At 44.5% G+C, this 22189-nt stretch overlaps 1 protein-coding gene across 2 annotated transcripts in view; it reads left to right on the forward strand.

Annotated features, from left to right (window-relative positions):
- The first annotated feature begins 2695 nt into the window (after positions 1–2695).
- TNR (tenascin R) overlaps positions 2696–22189 on the forward strand; it is a 540529-nt gene continuing 521035 nt past the window's right edge. Inside the window, exon 1 of one of the 2 annotated variants that reach the window (XM_053247413.1) lies at positions 2696–3064. The gene's annotated coding sequence lies outside the window, so the exon portion shown is untranslated. Of the gene's footprint in view, positions 3065–5416; positions 5526–22189 lie in introns of those variants that run through there. The other variant, XM_053247414.1, reaches the window with a different exon arrangement.

The raw sequence follows: 22189 nt of genomic DNA on the forward strand, positions 1-22189 counted from the left end.
AGACACATTTCAAACTGGCTTTTGTGTGGGCTATGGGGGTTGAGCCTGCCTTGGTTGGCCTGATGGATAATCTCCAACTGGCTATCGACAGAGAGAGTATGATTCTGCTGATCCTTTTGGATCTCTTTGTGGCTTTCCATACCATTGACCATGGTATCCTTCTGGACCGCCTGAGGGAGGTGGGATTGGGTGGCATTTGTTTTTCAGTGGTTCTGTTCCTACCTCTCTGGTAGATTCCAGATGGTGTCGCTTGGAGACTGTGTTCTGCAGAGCAACAACTGAAGTGTGGAGTTCCACAAGGCTCCATACTGTCTCCAATGCTTTTTAACATCTACATGAAACCACTAGGAGAGATCATCAGGAGGTTTGGTGCTGGGTGTTATCAATATGGTGATGACACCCAGATCTATTTCTCCATATCAACCTCATCAGGAAATGGCATATCTTCTCTAAATGCCTGCCTGGAGGCGGTAATGGGCTGGAGGAGGGATAACTGAGGTTGAACCCAAATAAGACAGAGTTACTGACTGTGTGGGGTCAGGACTTGAGATATGGTTTAGATCTGCCTGTTCTGGATAGGGTTACATTTCTGGAGATAAATGATCTTAAAGCTGTAGTACATATGCTGGTAACCTCCAGGCTTGACTACTGTAATGCACTGTACATGGGGCTGCCTTTGTACATAGTCTGAAAATTACAATTGGTACAGAATGAGGCAGCCAGATTGGTCTTTGGGACTACATGAAGGGACCACCTAACACTGATTTTAAAAGAACTGCACTGGCTGCCAATATGTTTCTGAGTGAAATATGAAGTGCTGGTTATGACCTATAAAGCCCTTAATGGCTTGGGTCCAGGATATTCAAGAGAGCGCCTCCTTTGTCATGAATCCTGCCACCTCTTATGGTCTTCTGGAGGGGTCTGGTTACAGTTGCCACCAGCTCGTTTGGTGGCAACCTGGGACTGAGCTTTCTCTGTGGCTGCCTTGAGGCTTTGGAATATGCTCCCTGCTGAAATAAGAGCATCTCCTTCTCTGTTTGTTTTCAGGAAGACCATCAAGACTGACCTGTTCTCACAGGCTTTTAATTAGAATTTTAATAATTTGTTTTAATAATTGTTTGATGCTACTATTCTTATTGTTTTGTATATTTTAATTTGTGTAGATCTTTAAAAAATTTTTTAAAAAATTGTTCACTATCTAGAGATGTACATATCAGGTGGTATAAAAATATGATAAATAAATAAATTAATAAAAATAATTGTACAGACAAATCAGATTTGGAATGACTAGCAAATAATATGTTAGTAACAGCCAAAAGATGTTGTGAGAATAATAATGGAAAGAAAAGTCTTTTGGATTGGCTTTATAGAATTTGAGATATTGCTGTTAGAACAAAATTAACTCACTTGTGTGAATTCCCAAAAGAAGGCATATGGAGAACCTTTGTATAGAAAGCTGGCAATTAGTCATTAGGGACTGGAACAACATTTCAAGAGGATATATGTCATTATGCATTTCCTCTTCTGATATATTATTGGTCTATGAAAATGTAATTCAAAATTAATAAATAAAGTGGAGGGAGAGATCTGGGAAATTTTTGGTATCTAGTATTTTCCCTGTACCCAAAGCTTGTGTCAGAGGGTCAGTTTATACTTTTAGCAGGGTCAACTGGTAAAGTCTTTTCTGTACTGCACCATGTCAGGGTTCAAGTGGGGTAATCATGTGCTTGAATGCCTCCTCATGGGAAAACATTCCTGCACATTAGGAAAAAAAGACAGCATGCTGGAGAGAAGACTAGCCTGAATATTTTTTTTTAATGCACAAGGACTTTTTTAGGGTGTGGGGAGCTGTCAGGATCTCAACTCTGCAGTAAGTCTTGAAATGGTAATCTGAGGAGTGTCGGCATGGAATTCAGTCCCCATACTACAATTCAGCTCTGATTAAAGAGACCTGTAAAGGAAACCTTTTTGCTCCAATAGGCCAGAGCAGGACAGGTCAGGTCCCCTAGAAAACTCTCTGACCCCTAGAAAAGCTTCCAGAGCAGGTTTGCTCACTGGTCTGAGCAACTAGGTGATCTTCTCCTGCAATCTGAAAAGCCAGGTATGCTTCCCCTGTGCCTTGGCCTCACTCAGGCCTTGCCTGTGCAGGAAAGAGCTGGGTTGTCTGACTGAAGCATTCAAAGATGCATTCCCCAACCAACAACCCACAGTGCTACAGTTCAGGAGAAGTGGGGCGGGGAGGGGGCCTTCACTACTTGACTGTGGTGACTGTATAAACTGATCTTGAATGTATTTGGATAGGATGGGTAGTGCCAATCAGCAACTCAGAGCCAAAGGACCTCAGTAGATTCTGGGCAGAATGGACACACAGGGTGTGGTGCTGCATCCTTGACAAGAAGGGGCAGTCATTGCAGGGTTGAGACCCTGTGTTTGGAGGAATGACAACAATGAGTTGGAACCCCCAAGCACAGGCCACTACAAAACACAACCTCTGAAGCTGGGGGGGAAACATGAGCATCCCTGCAGCAAGGCTAGCCTGGTCTACTCTGAAGGGACACTCTTGTGATTCTGCTTTTGTGTATATATTGTGCTCTGAATTGGGTTGAGTTTCTGCTTAGCCACTAGGTGGCTCCTTGCAGGCTGAAGGAGAGAGAGAGATTGGGAAAAAAGCTACACTGCTGAAATTGAAAAGAGAGAGAAGGAGATTGCAAAAAGGCTGGGGATCAGCCAGCTGCGCTACTGTTGTTGGCTCAACACAAGTAGCCTGGGTGGGAAGGAAATAGGGGGCAACGGAGAGAGAGAGAGGACAGTTGCCATCGGCCGAGTGAACCAGCTGACTTTTTCTCCCCCTTTACCTGATTCCTCTTCTCCCACATCCCCGCCCCCAGCTTTGCTTCTTGCCGGCTCCTTTCTCCTTCTATGAAGAGGAGGCGGTTGGGGGGTTGAACAGGACAGCCTGAGAGCCAGGAGAGCCAGCCGGCGTGGGACTAAAAAGCCAAGGGGTCGCCGGACAACAAGAAACCTTCCTGGTACCTCTGGGTTGCTGCTTCTCTTTCCAACCAGGGTAAGTCCCGTTTTACTTCTGCCTTCCGTTGTCTGGCTTAGCTTGTTTCAGCACCAAGGAGAGCGACGCAATGGACTGCCTATCGCTCTCTCCCTCTTTCTTTTAGGATGCTGGCAATGAAGCTTGTCTTTTTCTGGCACAGTGAAAGGCAGCTGTGGGGTGTGTGTGTGTGTGTGTGCGTGCTCCTAAAGACAGGTGAAGGTGTGTAATAATGTATAGGTGTGTGATAGGATCTCCTTGCTGTGCAGAAGAGCACATCTATTAACTCTTCTTTCATGCAGGAAGTATGGTTTTGAGGAGCCAAAGCCCAGCTTGGAGGTGGTTGGGGTGTGTTTGTTGCTTTTCTGTACTGCCCTGCAGATGAAGCAGGATGGGCAAGTGGCCAGATTTTCAGAACTGGTTCCTCAGCTTGTGGATGTTGGCATAGGTCCCTGCAAGATATTAATAGGCTTTGCAAATGCCGGGAACCCCTCCTGGGGTACAGATGGTGGTGGGTGGAGGGGGAGTGTTGGGGCACAAGCGAATGAAGAGCGGCTGTGTTTTTCCAGGGAGTTTGATGGTGTGCTGCACTTTTGAGTCCAGGCTTGTTAAAATGAGGTTAAATAGAGTCAACTTGCTCCCAATGCCTGTGGGGAAAGGAAAGAGGACTGGGGGAAATGGCACTTTTGCATGCAAAATGGGCAAGGGAGGCCCAAGGAGGATGCAGTAGCCACAATCAGGACCCTTCCTTTGCTACTGAGTCTCAAACCCCATTGTCCCAATTGATCATTGACCTTTTACCCCTTTATTACTATAAAATCTTAAATCCTTTAAAAATTCAGTCCCTTTTCTCTGATCCCACCCCCCATCACTTATGTTTTCTATCTAAAACCCAAAATGTTCTACAGGAATGTGGGTTGATGGTAGATGACATTTCTTTAATAATTCTAAAAATCTGGGGCAGGATCCAAAAATTGCTTAAGCTCACACAAAGGATTTCTTATGTCCCAGAGGATTCTAAACTTTTTTAAACAGTTAACTTCCTCCCTCATTTCCTACCCCAAACTACCTTTGCAACTTCCCTCAATGTCAAAAGCGGTTTGCCATGTGGAGAGGGGCTGCATTCCAAGAAAATCAGACCAATGCTCCCTTAGGCTTAATGAACTGGTTTTGCAGTTCTTAAGAAACTAGCCCTGATTGCCTTGTGACGATCCAGTGACAATGAGTTCCACTAATCAAGTTATACTCTTTGGAAACTTCCCCCTTTTGCTCACATTGAACCTGTAAGTTAAGTATATCGGGAAACCTAGTATTACATAAACTCTCAAGCTAATTATCCTTGCTCCTATATACTGCACTATTCATTATTTTATATGCCTCTTCCCAATTGCCCCTCAGCTAGCTCTCTCTTTCCGAAGCTGTGCTGTTCTTTTCTACCTCTTCCTGTAAAGAAAGGGCTCTGACTTCCTGGTGAATATTAATCTCCATACATTTTCCAGTTGTCTTTAGGCATTTTTCTGAAATGAGGTGACAATGAAGGTGTGGTCAAACTGTTGATGTACACACGAGTAGGATTGTGTTATATTTTTATCCTAAACAATCTGAAACATTTTGTCATTTTATGTTTTATCTTCTGTGGCACTGATGTGATTCACAGTGAGCCCAATGTCTCTTTCTCCTGGAGAAATAGCAAAAAGCAGCAGCAGAAGAAAACATGCCCCAAATGGTTCATTAGATGCCAGTTTCACCCCAGTTAAAATGTTAGTAGATAGCTGGATTTCGAAACACCCAAACCTTTTTCAGGAGTGAATAATATACTCCAGTTGCAAACTTATACAACTACAGTGCAACTTGAGAGAAGAATTATGTAAAACTCAGTAACCTGATGCACAAATTGCAACTATTCTAATATGGCAACCTCTGAGCCATTTTGAATCCTTCATTGTGGCACCTGAACTTTGTGCAACCCAAAAGGCTGTGATGTCCATTGGGTCCACTTTGGCAGTGGGCATCACCTGGTACTTAGCAACATATCTTGTGGACTCCTAAATAATTATCCTCTAGCTTAGAAGTGGCTGCAACTCCACTATGTATTTGAAAATGTGTATAGGTGGTTGATACAGAGTGGGTAGTATTCTAGAAGCATAGCCACATTAGTCCGTTGCAGCAAACACAACAGAATCTTGTGGCACCTTAAGGACTGGCAAATGTATTGTAGCATGAACTTTCATAGGCAAGTGTTGACTTCATCAGAGTGGATAGTGATCATGGCCATGGGCCAGACCACCCATTTACATATATGCTAGGAACTGGGTGCATGCATTAAGGCTGGGTTCTTTTTATTTGGCATCACATTTCACTCGCTCCTTTGACACTCCCCTGAGTATCTAAAATAAAGGTAATGGTAAATATACAAAATACATGGCAGAAGCAACATTCTGAAAATTCAGAGTGGATAGAAACAAGAACAAATCCAGCAGAGGTATGTTTTGTATCAGATGAAAATCTTTCTGTCTTTTTTCTTTTTTAAAAAAAATAATACTGTATATCAGCCTTGGCATATTAAACATGGCATCAAAATGTGGCAGCAGAAAACTGGATACTGCAAATTACTATATATCCACATGCTGTAATCTTGAAAGGACAATTATGAGGGTTCCCCCCCCCCCCCCGTAGCACTCATACATTACATTTGTGTTAATGCAGTGGCTTTCAACTTGAAAGCCAGGCAACTATGGCATTTTTGGTAAACTTAACAGTAGTACCTCTTTATTTTATTTATTTAGATATATGACTTTTCAACAAAAAGATTCACATAGCAGAGAAATGCAAAAACAGACAAACACACACCACCACCCCAACTGTAATGTTCCACACACTGGTGGTCTAGGTAGGCTGCTATTGGCTAATTCATTGGTATTTTATTTATGGCAACAATTTGTATATTGCAGATGTATTGATATCTGCCCCCCCCATACACATTTCCCTTTAAGTTCCTCTCTTCTCAGATCTTTCCACTTTCCCTGCCAATTTCCCCCCCAATGCTCTTTAGAATGTTGCTTGATATTTCTTAAGTTGGTTGATCGAGCATCTATGAGGGTAAGGAAGATGGAGTGTTAGCATAGTAGAAGGCACCTATGATCATCTAGTACAACAAGGTAGACTTTTCTGACATGTTTATCTGTCTGATTCACAGTGCCAAGACCCAGAGGGATGTGGCAGGGATGTGGTCCAGGGCAGGCAAGGTTGAGTTCCTGGAAAAGGCAGATCAGGTTCTGAGGGGCTGGAGGCAAGGACATAGTCAGAAGCAAGCAGAAGTGTGAGTTCAAGGGAAGACAGATCAGGCAAAATCTCAAGAGGCCAGAAGTCAAGTCAGGCAGGGGTCACAATCTGAGACAGCAATCAGGATAAAGGAAATGGAACAAGACAGAGATCTTGCAAGTTCTGCAAGCTGCTCTGACTGAGGAACTAGCTCTGAAGCCCAGGCTTTATCAGACCTGGTGAGCTGGAACTGGCCTTTTGAGTCAGTTGACTAGCATTGCAGCCTAGATGGTACCATTGAAGCCCGGGGATCAATCATTCAGATTGTGAAGGAGGTGAGGCACCGGAGCCTGCCTGCTGGAAGCCCAAGACCCTCCTGACATGTTATAATACATTAACTAATTGTGCTATCTGCATATGTAATTCATATTAGATTTTAATTGCTTTTAATGAGAGCTAATTTTTGGCTGGATAGCTAGATAAAAATGTTATAGATCAGGAATGGTGGACAAACTTTTCTGAAAGACAGCTTGCTCACCACTGCCAAGATCCTTCTGTAAGGAAGCATTGAATGTGTTCTAGGGTTGCATTCTCAGTTTATCGCCGGGGCTATGGCTCATTGAACCTGGTCCATATCCTGCATGAACTGAGTGTGCACCTCAGTACACTCCTCAGAATCCTCTGCAACTCATGAGGTTTCCATTGCAGACATGCAGAGGTTCCTGGCAGATAAGCTAATGAGGCATCAAGGTAGAAAGTTTAAAAACCACTGGGGTAATGTATAAGGATGTTAATAGTTCGACCTTAAGTGCAGTGTAGTAAGATGTTTGCAAGATGCAGATTCTGTAGGTAAGTAATACAAAAGTCAAAAGCTTATATAAGTATAGTGCAACATGAAAAAGAAGAGTTCAGTGTAACTCAAAAACCTGCTACCATATGAATGTGGTTAGTCTAATCAGTGGCACCCTCTGAGATGTTTTGAGCTCTCTTTTCTTTGACTCCAACATGAAAAATAAGAGCAAGTGAAGCTTCAGTGGTAATCGCTAAGACAGAACCCAACAGGTTGTAAACAAAGTTGAGAATCATTTTGCTAATGTGTATCACTTTATCCTTTCAGCATCTCTAGTGGGACTATTAATTAGTAGCTATCCTGCACGGTAAAGAATTGGAGTATAAGAGAATGTCCATGCTTGTTAAGAAGGCTGCAAATGTGAATTAATGCCAAGTCTCTTTCCTCTTTTGCCTCCTGGATTTCCAAAGAAGAGATACAGAACCCCTTGGTTTGCCCCCAGGGGAAAAAAAAAAAAATCTGAAAAGAGCACAAGAAATAATTGTCCTCAAGTGTCAGGCTCATTTTCTATTAAATAATGTAAAAGACATTTCATTTTTTCTTGCCTGGACTTCAGATCCTTGTCGATGAAAGAAGAGGCGTGTCTGGAGAAGCAGAGGTCCAGGGGATTCTGCATTACAAATTACTTGAACAGATACTGTAGACACAAAGCCATTAGCTGATCGAACTCTTGGCGGGGAGTACCTCAGTGTAAGGCATTTCTCAGAGAAATAGAAACGTTGGCAACAGATGCTCTGTGTATGTGTGTGTGTTCAGCTTCTCTCCTCTCTCCCACTCTTATTTGAAAAAAACCTCCATGATTTTTTGTGAGGTATCAACTAGTAGTGTTTTCCTCGCAACTCCCACACGAAGAGCCCCCAGCAGGCCTGAGAACATCATATACCTAGTGCTTCCAATAGAACAAACTCTTTTATCTTCTCAGTTGGCAGCTGCACTTTCTCCTGACATACAAACAGAGGTCTCTCTCTGTACCTCAGCTCCTCCTACCCACAATTTACTCTTAACCTTCAAATATTACAGATGTCCTATGTGGAAAATACTTCAGTGTAGACGAAACCTGTCACAGATGGTGATCACACAGGCATCCGTTTCACTGCATGTACACAGTGTGGGAAGCTTCAGTTAACCACAGCTTCCCAGGACATGTATATTGTCATAGATGTCGTGGGGAAAGAACATGTATGCGATGTTCTCCAAATGACCCGAGTGGCTTGCGCTGAATTTCCTAAATGGAAGGTCCAATCTACAGTATATAAGAAATATACCATAACTGAAGCAGCTGTTGGTCCTAGAGCATGGTGGTGCCTCATGACTGGGTGGAAGGAGGATCTTGTCTTGGGGTGGGCTGACTGGGTCCCTGGGCCATGGCATTGCTTAAGGAAAAAAAAAGTGCTGAACCATATGGCTGTCCAAAGGATCAAAGTGTTTGAATGGAGGGTAGTGGGTTTAATGTGGCATTTGCGAAACAGCGAATTGTTTTAACTGTTGGCTGCTTTAAATGTATGTAAATCACCTGGAGATGCTTCATATCAGGTGGTTTATATATCAAATAATAAAATAAAAATCTACAAAAACAGGACATCTTAGGGCCTCTTAGGCATTACTGATTTGGGAGAAATATCAGCTCTGTAATGGATTCTGACCCTTGCATGCTCTTTCTTTTTTACTCCTCTTCTATATAGTCCCCTTTTGAACCTAGTTCACATATGACAATTGCATCATGTGGCAGGGAGTTCCACATGTGAGTATGAAATATGTCCAAACTTTCCCCAAAATTTGTTTCAAACCTACTTAATTTTCTTCAGTGTCTCTTCTAATTCCTTACTTTTTTTGAAGAGCTAAAAGCTTTAACACATTCAGCTCTCCTGCCCCCACTCCAAATTATGTATGTTTTTATACAGCTTCACCATTTTCTCCTCATTCCACCCTATGGAGAAAGTGGCTTGTGCAAAGCCAGTTTCCTCATGTGTTTCCCCTGCGTTTCCTTGGCATGACCAAATAGATAGATAGATAGATAGATAGATAGATAGATAGATAGATGCATTTCCAGACCATTACAGAACTGTGCCAATGCATCCTATAAGCCAGTTTCCTCATGCGTTTCCCCTGCGTTTCCTTGGCATGACTAAATAAATAGATAGATAGATAGATAGATAGATAGATAGATAGATAGATAGATAGATAGATAGATAAATGCATTTCCAGACCATTACAGAACTGTGCCAATGCATCTTATATCGTGTTCATAATTGCTTTAAGCCTTAGCTTTGCTCCTCTGTTGTTTTCAACACTCTTTCAGTTTGGTCATGGTCCACTGTGATTAGGTCAGAGACTCTGTTAAGAATGTAAGCATTGATTTAGCGACAAAGGTCTATATAGTCCAGCATTCTGCTTCCAAGAGCAGCTGGTCACATACTTCTGGAAGGAAGCAGAGGGTCAGCACAGGGTTGTAGGAAGCCACTGGAAGATGGGTTGAAGCCTGAATTTGGGGCTGCTAGGACCCAGCAGAAGATCAGGAGCAAGAGAACTGACCAAGAATTTGGGCCAGGAAGCAAGCTGGGAGTCAGCATCAAAGCCAAGAACCAAAGCTGAGTGGGCCTCAGAAACTAGGAATGGAAGAAGAGCCAAAAGTGAGAGCTGAAGCCAGGGGTCAAGCTGAGCAAGAACCAGGATCAGAAAATACAACCCAACAGGACCAAGGAGACCTTGAAATCGAAGCAAAGCTTTCCTGATCTAGAAGGATCCAGTGAACAGCTTGGCTGGGTGGGGTCAGTCCAGGGCCTGAGAACACCATGCTCTGGCAAGGTTCATGCAGTTCAGCTGGCTGCCACATGGGGCAGTGGTAGGTAGGTCGGTTCTCCCGGCCTTAACAAAGGTGGCTCCTACCACAAGGGATGAAGGTGATTCCCTTCAGCTGCTACTCACAGCCATACCCTGAATACAGTGGGTTCATTTAGCTCTTTGGCTAGCAGTCTTTGTTGTCCTCCATAGCTGGAGGACACCATAAGCACACTTTTCCCATAGAGGCCACCAAACAGCTACTCAGCGGCAAGCTTTTCAGCTGCTCCATCCTGTGGCTGAGCAGATGGAATCAGTGAGGTAGTTCACACAAACAGGCAGGCCAGGTGGTGGGCAGGTGTTGGTGGGAGGCTGGTTGTACTCACCTTCCCCCCAGATGAACGCTGTTCTGTTGCTGGGAGCATGGATACATGTGCAAATAAGGAGGGAGGTATAATTACAGGAATATTGATGTGAGAGAATTTAAGCGTGTTATCTAAGCACTCAAGCCCTTAAACCTGGTGAAGAGCCAGGTTTAAAAGTGGGGATAGGCAGCTCTGCCTTGCCAGGATCGGGCATAATCCCAGCTGTTCTTACGCACAGCCTAACCCAGGCTGGACTTCCCTAGCCTGGGTTAGGGTGCACATAAGAATAGCCTCAGTGTCTGGGATACAAATAGGCCAGGTCATTTTTCTTGGAGGCTTTAAGCCTTAGCTTAACATCTGCTCCATGCTGGCAAAACATTATCTGTACCCGTCTATATCACTGCATTTGAAAATCATGCAAGAGTCTAGCCTGATGCCATTATAAGTTGCTGGAAGCTTCTTCCAGCAACTTCTTCCCAGCAAGAGAGAGACTTGCACCATTTCCATGCATAGCAGTGTGAAGTGAATTTGTGCCAGAGAATATCATATGAAGCAGCCCAAACTTTCTTTCATCAGTCCTTCATGACAAGTTGCCTATTCTGTGCATTTGTGTTCAATCTTTTCCTTGATTGTCAAAGAAAAATACAACAAGCAAATAAGGAGGGAGGTATACTTAACGGAATATTAATGAGCAAGAATGTGATCATGTTATGTAAACAAATACAAGGCCCTGTCATAAATTCAGTGGCAGAAGTCAGTTCATTCATAAAACAGCCCAAGCAGAAGAGAAAGGAACTCCTATACATGGTAAGGGAGGTGATCAGTGGCAAGTAGGCTTGTGCATTTCAATTCGGGTACAAAATGTTTTGTGCCCGAAAATGGCAATTTTGGAGGTTTTGTAACCAAAACAAAATCAAGAATTAAAAAACAGAGATTTTTGTTTCCAAATCGAAATGACTGTGTTTCTGACAGAATGCTTTGTTCTTCGGAAAAGCATTGCAATTGAAATTGACTTCTCTGATTCTCTCCACTCCAGCTGAGGCACTGAGTGATTAGCAGAAGATAAGATATGCAAAAAGCTTTTGAGCATGAATGGTTTAGTTAATTATGTGTTGTATTCAGTGTGATTGAAATGCAAACTGACCTTGCAAAGGGATTTGGAAGACAGCATTTTGAGACAGAAATACCCAAATATCTTTGGGAGCTCAATGCAATTCCAAAGCTCTTGCTAACAGCCATGGTATAAATTGTGTGGAGAAGCTTTTTGAGAAGCTGGTTAGGAAAGTTCTGAAATTACACAGGTTTTTCTTTCCAAAGGTTTAGAAAGAATCTCTTGACTTGTTCAGGGGTCTTTTGAAGAGCTATTTTGTTTTTCTTCTGATTTTTATGAGTTATAGTGGTGTCTAAGTTTTGTTGCCCAAGTTGAGCAGTCTAATGTAACTTAGGCCACAATGTAATTTGGTGGGACATGATGTCTAAGCCAGTGGTTCACAACTTTTGCCATTGCAGGGACAGGTCATCCACATGTGACTACAGGAGACAAAAGGAGGGGGGTGGGGAATACCCCTGTCAATCTATTGACACCCCCGGGAATCTTAGTTGCTTCTCTCTTTCTTGTAACCATGATCCATGGTTTTGCACGTTCTTAAATGCAGTGATGATAACTCTCAACAATTCTGAACAGTAGGCTGATTTGTTTGGGCTACGGCTCACTCCACTTAAGTTAAATGAACATTTGAAGCTGTTTCATAGTACCAAAATAGTTTTATTTTATTTTTATTTATTTATTTTACATTTTATATCCTGCTCTTCCTCCAAGGAGCCCAGAGTGGTATACTACATACTTAGGTTTCTCCTCACAGCAACCCTGTGAAGTAGGTTAGGCGGAGAGAAATGATTGGCCAGAGTCACCCAGCTAGTATCATGGGTGAATGGGGATTTGAACTCGGGTCTCCCTGGTCATAGTCCAGCACTCTAACCACTACACCACGCTGGCTCATTGGTCTATCTTGCTATCTCAAATGACCTGTGGTCACTGTTCCATGGGGAGTGAGTTTTTTTATTGAAAGATTGCTTGAATCCACAAATGGGTTGTGCTGCTGTGCTAATGCCACAGGGACAGGCTCACACCTGCTGCAAAATTCTCACATAACTGTGCCAAAAAATTAAGTGTCTTTGTTGTTCATCATTCTCTTCACTCTTTCAACTTGTTTATGTGGGGCTTCAAGGGCAAAACAGTGGGTTTGGTGGCAGTGCCCCAAGGGTGGTGCACCCAGATTCCAAATAGGGCAAAGGGCTGATTTCTTAGGAATTTTTGAGATTTACATGTCGTTAAGATTTTTCCCCATAGGGAATAATGGAGGTTTCAGAAGCCCCATAACTCCACCTGGGGGGTACTGGGATGGCCCAAAGTGAGTGATGGTGTACTGCACAGAGGGTGCCAACCACCCCCCTGGATTGCTAACCCATTGGGGTACTGGGCTTTGTTGTTTCTGAGGTGTTGCATTTAGATTCTCTAGTAGCAAATGAGATTTTTAATGAAAAACCATGAATCCACTCTCATATGCTACTAGAGAATCTACTCTCAGAACACCTCTAGAACAAGAAAACCCTGTACTTAATGGGTTGGCAACCCATGTGGGTGGTTGGCACCCTATGTGTACTACACCGCCACTGCTCTGGGCCACCCTAGTGCCCCTCAAGTGGAGTTATGGGACTGCATAAACCTCCATTATACCCTACAAGGAAAATCTGAAAGACGCATAACTTGATTAATTCTTTACAAACCAGCCCTTTGCCAAATTCCTCTGAAAAAATTGTGGTAGCTTCCTTGTACCAACTGGGCACTACCACCAACCACACTCCCCCCCGCGAAGCTATACTTTTCCTGAAACCTCCATCATACCCTATGGGGAAAATCTGAAAGACGCACAAACTTCAAAAATTCACGAAAAATCAGCGGTTTGCCCAATTCCTTTGAAATTTTCGTGTTAGCTTCCACTCATTAGGCACTATAACCCCCACCCACTCTTTTGACCATGTGACCCATTTTTAAAATCTGAATTAATTCGGATTCAGATTCGGATTAATTTGGATACAAAACAAAACTGGGGTGATTCGGAAGGCTTAATTTCGGACAAAATACAAAATGGGTTTGATTCAGATTTGGTACAAATTGAAACAGAAAAAATACAAAACGTGCAACCCTAGTGGCAAGATTGCCTTTGCTTTGCCCCAAGCTCACCCCCTCTTTAATTATGCCTGGAAGAAATGAACATTTAAACCTAAGAGCTTCTTCTCCTCTAAAACATGGTCATCCTCATCAAGGTGGCCAGTTTATTTCTGCACTGTGCCACTTCAGAATGCAGGTGAGGACTTGTATGATTGATTGCTCCTTCATATGAAAACAAAGCATCCCTGCACATTGAAAACAAGGATATGAACTAGTATGCTAGGCCAGAACTCTTCTCCCTGACATGCTATGTTTTTTACATGCAGTTTTTTTAAAAAAATGAAGCATTCAATCATGTGAGCCCCCACCTGCAGGCTGAAATAATACAGCCCAGACACAGAAGGACTACCTCGGTTACAACTAGGCCTCAGAACTGTAGAATCCAGAGGAAAGAGTTGTGCTATGCAAGGACAGGACAGCGGAGTTGAATCAGGAATATTAATGGTTTAATGTGACAGATATTATTTACAGAGAGGCAAGTGCAGTCTGCCTTCAGTGCTCTTGCTGCTGACTGTTTGTTAGCCCCGCCTCTACTTCAGGACTGAAATAAAAGTAACTAAAGCACCATTCAAAAGCTGGCCTGGATCAAGGAATGGATTAACCAAAAATGTTACATGAATGGCTACTTCTAAGTCTCACTTCTATACTAACCCATTTTACAGAAGAAAGCAGTTCCTGCAACTTGTTGGTTTCACATTTTGAGTCTGAATGTGGAGGGCTGATATCATCAAACATGTTAGAGATGCCACCAAACTCTGGAAATCACTGTTCTGGTACCAGTTCTGTGAGTCTGATAATATTGGATCTTCTCCAGTTCAGGCACTAGAGAAAAGAGGCTCTGCAAACTATTTCATCTGATTTCTGGCTGAGTATTTTGGAGCATGAATGTGTACTTGGTATTGTGACCATTCCTGATTTAGTCAGTGCTGGCACAATATTCAGTTGTGGCAGTGGGAAGCAAAGGAATGGTTAATCCTTTTATAGATCTAATTAGAAGAATTTGGAAAAGCAATTGAATTGAATTGAATTGTACATTGACAAAACAATAATACAGTAATAAAAACATATTGGTTTCTGAGCTAAGCATGCTTCAGCTCGTTGAAATCAATTGATTTAAGCATGTCTAACTGTTTGGAATGAAGGCCAGGGGTTTAGGACAGCTCTCCCAAGATAGTACCAATGCAATTTCTGGTGTAGAATGCAGAAGAGGTGCATGTGCAAGCTCCCATCCTGCACAGGTAAACACATGATGTGCATGAACCAGCTTTCTGGGTTAATATCAAGGTTCCAAAAGAGGGGTGATTAACCGTTGAAGATACTGAACTGGATTTTGAATTCATGCATCTCTAAAAAGTATCCTTTTTGTGTTTGCTCATCAGGTTGAGCTTTGCATCTTACTTTAAGCTGCAGCAAACAGTGTTTTCTAGCTCCTCTTATTATCTTAGTTCCTGCCGCCTCCTCCTCTTCCTCCTCTTCACTGCTGCTACTGCCTCTCCTTGCCTGCTTGCTGCTGGTGCTCCACTCCACCAATGTGCTGTATTAACAAGACATTAGACTCATTCACATGCTTATAGTTAGGGAGGACTATAATTAGTCCTACCCCAGTTCTGGGTAGCATGTGCTCTATGTGCTCCCATTTGGTGATCATGTGTGAGGGAAACAGCAAGGTCGGAGTCGGAGGAAGTTATCATCTGGGAGAGAGGAGCGGAGTCAGATGCCACTGTCCTACCCAGTGCGTTCAACCAGTGTAGAATCCAAGGGAAAGAGCTGTGGCATGCAAGGACAGGGTAGTGGAGTGGAATCAGGAATATTAATAGTTTAACGAAATAGATACTATGTACAGAGAGGCAAGTGCAGACTTCTTTTCCCTACTCTTGCTGCTGGTCATTGTTTAGCCCCACCTCTACTCCAGAATGGGAATACAGGTAACTAAAGCCCCATTCAAAAGCTGGCCTAATCAAGGAATGGGTTAACCAAAAACACCACAACCCACACTTTATCCAGGTAGGAGGAATTACTGTCCGATCCATCTTCTCTCTCCCAAGTAATCACTTCCTCCGCCTCCAATGTTGCTGTCTCCCTTGCACCCAATCACAAAATGGGAGCATGCAAGCTCCCAGACTGATTATAACTGTATGTACTGCCTTACTGCTTGCCTTTCAGTGAATCATCCAGGATGTATGTTTGTGTGTGTGTCACATATGCATAGCTACTTGTAGACATATCTTATGCTGGCTATACTTTATATACTTTAAACCGCCCTGAGCCATTTTGGAAGGGCGGTATATAAATCAAATAAATAAATAAATAAATAAATAAATAAATAAATAAATAAATAAATAAAATATCTCCTCAAAATAAGACCGGCCTCCTTGGACCTGCAGACCAGCCTCCTCTGTCTGTGCCCATGTGCAGTAGGAGTTATGGAGTGTTGCATCCTGTGACATCACGGGATGCAACATTCCATTAGTCCTACTGCACACACACACAGACAGAGGAGGCTGGTCTGCAAGCCGAGGAGGCCCGCTTGTGCCCACCACACTGGGGGCGGGGTGAGTGGAGTGAAGCAGGCGCGCAAAGGTGGCGGCGGCGAAGGGGAAATAGTGGCAGGGCATTGGGACTCTGGGGAGGCCCCTCAGAGCATTTGAAGGCCCCCCAGGAGGCATGAGGGCATGGACCCTCGCCCTGTGGTCCGTGTCTAAATGCACAACTTCCAGTATGGTTGACTTTTGCCTTCAAGAATAGTGCCCCAGTGATTGGAGGCAGGATGGATGGGTCAGGAGTGATGCCAGAATGGAACTTGGTGGTTATGGGTGAAAATGGGCTGAATGTGGTGAATTATGGATGGAGCCTGGCAGAATCTGGATTTTATTTTTCAGATCCTACTATTGCTTACTAGACAAAACAAGGTTTTATTGAAAAAGAGTGGCATAAATAAATAAATAAATAAATAAATAAATAAATAAATAAATAAGGCAGAGTGTCCTTATGCCAGATATCATTGCCATTCTGCCTCTTCCTCCAGTCCTCCTGGAAATGTGCTTGAAGAGACTTTGTTGTCCTATGGATACTAAAGATGGCATTCAGCACCTTTTCCCACTAGCATTATATCATTGATACAATGGGTATCAGTGATACTCATTGCCCTTCTCTCAAAGTTAGTTAGGCCTCAAGACACTCTTCTCTCTGTAATTTTATTGTGTATGGTTTACATTTTGAAAAAAGAGGATTCCCTGACTCGAGTACCACATTTTAAAAACAATCCCAGTGTTTCAGATAACAATTTTCTTTGACCTTTACTGAAAGACCGTGCCTGATTGTTGCTCTTCCCAGCCAGTCCTTGCTAAAGTCAAGTTCTGGTGTAATTAAAAAGAAAAAAAATACATCACAGCCTTTGGCTGGATTCTGCATAAAAGGGAAATTTAGGGTAATCAGTCCCAACTGGCCACACATATTTTTGAGACACACCCTAAAAAGCTGGGCTTCCTTTGAGGTTTGCTTCAGTCCTGGGTCCTAGATGCAGCAGGGACACAGTAGTGTCAGCTTTTTGTTACATTCCCCATTGCATGTGGAGCCTTCCATGTATGCAATCTAGTTTGAGTAGAGGCCCCATTCACACGGGAGCCAAAAGCCAACTTAAATAAAAAGTTATGAAATGCTTCTGAATGATGCTGGCAGGACTCTATGGGAAAGGCATTCTAGAGTCATAAAGCAACCACTTCTCAAGCTGCCCCTTGATGTCTGGACTTACCAAATTAATGATACTCATTGGAAGTGATTAGATTAAGGAGAGGAAGGAGGCCTCCTCCAACATTTTCAAAGCAAGGCGTACAGAGGTCATTCACACAGTCAAAAACTGTGTGTTCTACCCAGGTTTGGGAACTGTGTGTACACCCAATGTTTGATTGTGTGGAAGCAAGGTTAGAGGAAAACTTGGATAGAAGTGATTGTGTGGAAGCAAGGTAGGAGAAAAAGCTACCCAGGTTTTCCTCTAACCTTCCTTCCACACAATCAAAAACTGGGAGTACACACAGTTCCCAAAACTGGGTAGAACACAGTTTTCAATTGTGTGAATGACCTCATTAATGTAGCTGCCCAGAGACATAGAGCCGGGTCTCACGATCCGTGAGACCCGGTTTCGTCAAAACTGTGGGGAGAGTGGGCTAAGCCCGTTCTCCCTGCAGACGAGTGTGCAGGGAGCCCTGGGTGGCCGGATCGGCCGCCCATACGATGGCCGGCCCCGAGACAGAGCCGGCGGGGGCTGGGGAGCTTGGGGGCTGCGCGGCCACTGGAAGACCCAGTATGCCCTGCGCGAGCATGCAGGGCATACTGGGGAGACCCCGGAGCCAGGAGGATGCTTTTAAGCCTCCCACCTGGGGGTCTACTCGTGAGTAGCTGCCACCACGGAGCTGCACCGTGGCTACTCACGAGCAGTTAGCCCAGGTTTGCGGAGCGCTTGCTCTGCAAACCTGGGCTAAGAGGTGGGCTACAGGAGCGGGTTAGCCACTCCGGAACTATCGGGCTCGGCTGCGAGCCTGGTGGTTCTAACGATCACAAAACTCGGGCTAGGATTTTCCTAGCCCGATTTTTGTGATCGTAAGAATAGCCCCATAAGTTTGGGAGGGGGATAAATTTGATAAATAAATAAATAGTGTGTGCAGGGGCTTAAGTACCATTAGGCAAGGGGAGGCAGCTGCCTGGGGGCCCCCACGCCTCGAGGGGCCGCCCAGAGGTAAGTCTCATGTCTCTCCAACACCCACAGAACTTCCTTATGATCCTGATTCCTTCCTTCGACCTGGCTATTATCTCTTTCTCTGTCTCTTGATCCTCCCTCCCTCCTTGTAGGCTCCTCCTTCCCCGTCTCCAGCCAGTGTTCTCTGGTGTTGGTTAGGGCTCACAGAAAGGCTCTCATTGGCTGGCGGGTGCAAGATGTCGGCACCCTTCACACGCATTTGAAAAGTCCAGAAGGAGCAAGAAGGGTCGCTGGGTTACAATTCCCCCTCCTTCCAAACACTCACACCTCTCATTTTGCAGCTGGCTACAGGCCTGGAAAACTCAGCTCTGCTGCATGTGCTGCCTCTGGGGAGAGAAACGGTGCCGTGGAAAAGCCAACCCCAAGTTCGGAGCGAAGGTGGCATGCATGCAGCAAAGCCCTTGTCTGCAGAAGAAACTCTAAGCCGGGAGCGCTCTTTCCCATGGCGAGGGTGGAGGGACGAGACAAGCAGAGGGGTAAAGCGGGGGAGTGGAGTTTTCTGGAGAAGCTGGTAAGAAGCCTTCCATGAGGACAGCACCCTGCCCTCCCTCCGAATGCAGCCTTGGCTGGATGATGAGTGTGCAGCAGCTGATTCATGCAGTTGAAATAGATTGGCTGTGCCACAGGGGTTCCCCCTCACCTTTGAAAAACTCACCAAAAAAAGAGATTCAAGGGAAGGGATCTTGCTTACTTGCTTGGTCTGTATATACAGTAGGTATAGGAAAGAATCACCCCCTTTGATAGACCTTAAATTCTGGTTCCCTTACATCCTGAAATGAAAACACAAAGAAAATTCCCTTCACCAGCTGTACTTATCCAATGCAACCTATAACATCCAACTGAAAAACATCACAATTACAGTCCAGAAAAAATGTCAGAAATAAAAAACAAGAATTACTGAGATTGAAAAAGGATCACCCCCCCCCCCAATGTCAATATTTTGTTGAACCACCTTTTGCTTTAATAACAGCCTTGAGTCTGTTGGGATACTTCTCTATCAACCTTGCACATCTAGACGGAGCAATATTTGCCCACTCCTCCATACAGAACTGTTCAAGTTCGGTCACATTGGATGGTAGGTGTCCAGTTCTGTTTTTCCTCTGAGGATCATGGGGTTTGTATTTAAGAGACAAGATCCCAGGAGGGACCATGAGGATCATCATTTGCAGCTGAGGAGATGCCTTCCAATGCCTTTCCTGGCCTATTCTCCTGTCCAATACTGCTGTTACCCTCCCTCTTCCCAATGTAAGGCTCCCCCCACCTTGGTGAGAAGGTTATTAGCATAAAGGATAGAAATTGGCAGAGGTACAGAAGCTTGGGGAAGGGGAAGGAATTGCCCTTTCCCGACTTTCTGTTCTTCCTAGCTATGGCCAGCGGCTACTGCTTATGCATAAGGTCTGGCTTAGCCTTTGTGAATATTAAGGCTGCAGCTGGTGCTAATACTTGAATCTGGCTGGCATTTCTGTCTTCCTGCCATGGCTAGCGAGGCCTGACTGGTATGTTCTATAACTCTGTCATTTCTAAGCTGGCCTGGCTGGGCTTCTGTATGCCTGGCACCAAGGCATTCCTGGATGACATTTTGTATATTCCTTGTACAATCAGCCAAAGTTGCTAGACACTTCCTATATTCTATGACAGAATTTCTTGGGGGTTGCAAGTGGGGAGGGAACAGTTGGCTATCAGTAGCTTTTCTTTTTCTCCCTTTACCTCAATACACTTCTACCCTTCTCTCTCGGGGCAGATCATCATTTTGAATCAGGCCAAAGCTTAGAGGCTCTCTGCAACCTCCCTGCTGCTCCCTCACCCCCTGTTTTTAGTGGACATGGGGAAGAAGCAGTCTGGCTTTACTTTATTTTTGGTCCGGGCAGTGAGGGTGCAAGTGGCTATGATAAGGTTTCACTTTTTAAAAGTCTTGTGCTTTTTTCTTCTTCTCCCTGTGGTATATTGGGAGTAATAGTCTTTTCAGGGGCTGCAGCCATTGTCGTGTGCATATGTTCTGATGAACACATAGAGGTTGGTGTTGGGGCCAGATGGCAGAAGCTCAATATGCCCCTCCCTAGGCATTCACACTCATTCTAAACTTTGTTGGAAGTGTACTGAATGTGTATTCATTGGGGCTATTCTCACGATCAGCAAAAATTGGGCTAGCCTCTGCTAGCCCAATTTTTACTGATTGTGAGAACCACCAGGCTCGGCTGAGAGCCCGGTGGTTCTAGAGCGGGTAACCCACTCAAGTAGGAACATAGGAACATAGGAAACTGCCATATACTGAGTCAGACCATTGGTCTATCTAGCTCAGTATTGTCTTCACAGACTGGCAGCGGCTTCTCCAAGGTTGCAGGCAGGAATCTTTCTCAGCCCTGTCTTAGAGAAGCCAGAGAGGGAACTTGAAACCTTCTGCTCTTCCCAGAGCAGCTTCATCCCCTGAGGGGAATATCTTGCAGTGCTCACACATCAAGTCTCCCATTTATATGCAACCAGGGTGGACCCTGCTTAGCTATGGGGACAAGTCGTGCAGGCTATCTGATTGTGAGTAGCCGTGGCTACTCATGAGTAGACCCCCAGAGGGGAGGTGAAAAGCCACCTCCCGGCTCCGGGGGTCTCCCCAGTATGGCCTGCACGCTCACACAGGGCATACTGGGGCTTCCAGGGGTGTGCGCCCCCGAGCTCCCCAGCCTCCGCCGGCTCCGTCACAAAGCCGGCAATTGTGTGGGTGGCCGATCTGGCCACCCAGGGCTCCCTCCCTGTGCACCCTGCTGAACCGGGTCTCACTGATAGTAAGACCCGGTCCACTGTCTCCCAAGACATTTGTTTTCAGGGTGGACAATGAGGTCATACACACAAGTGTCTCAGGGTGGTTTGCGGTGTGTGTGTGGGGTTGGGGGGTTGGGGATCATCTACCCCAATCCCAACACACAAGCAGATCCTCTGTGTGTCTCTGGCAACTCACCCCGCAGATGACCAAGAATCTCAGTGCTCTAGGAAGGAAAAACAAAGCTGGGTCTGCCAGCAGCCATCTTTATCATAAAGTCCTGAGGCTAGAGTACAACTCAGTACAGCAGCACCTCTTCTTTGACAGGCCCCTCTAGCCACAGAACTCTATGATAAAGATGGCCACCAGTTCCCTGGGACCCAATTTTAGCAGCAATCTTCACACAAGCAGCAGACCAAGATATGGGTGATTCTTTCCCCCTCCAATGACTTGAGCAGCTTCTTTTCAACGACTTCTTTCCCCCTACAGACTTGGGCGGCATGCCTGTTAGCTTCCTTCTGCTGCTTATGTGTATCTTGTGTGTTCAGATCAGTTCCACCAAATATATGCCTGTATGCCTTCCTGTCATTCCATACTATTGCAAAATGGCTCTTGCCCTAGCTACTGCTGCTGCTGCTACTAATATTTATATACCACTCTTCAACCAAAGTTGTTGTTGTTGTTGTTCGTTCAATTTCTATACCACCCTTCCAAAAATGGCTCAGGGAGGTTTACACAGAGAAATAATAAATAAATAAGCTGGATCCCTGTCCCCAAAGGGCTCACAATCTAAAAAGAAACATAAGATAGACACCAGCAACAGTCACTGGAGGTAGTGTGCTGGGGCTGGATAGGGTCAGTTATTCTCCCCCTGCTAAATAAAAGAGAATCACCATGCTAAAAGGTGCCTCTTTGCCAAGTTAGCAGGGGAGGAAAAGTTCTCAAAGCAGTTTTCATAGATAAATAATTAATACATAAAAAGATGACCTGCTGTCCCCAAAGGGCTCACAATCTAAATAGAAATATAAGCTGAACACCAGCAACAGCCACTGGAGGGATGCTGCGTTAGGTTTGGATAGGGCCAGTTGCTCTCCCTCTGCTAAAAATAAGAGAATCACCACTTTAAAAGGTGTGTCTTTGCTCAGTTAGCTTTCA

The sequence above is a fragment of the Hemicordylus capensis genome, chromosome 4, assembly GCF_027244095.1.
Source record: "Hemicordylus capensis ecotype Gifberg chromosome 4, rHemCap1.1.pri, whole genome shotgun sequence".
Lineage (NCBI taxonomy): Eukaryota > Metazoa > Chordata > Lepidosauria > Squamata > Cordylidae > Hemicordylus > Hemicordylus capensis.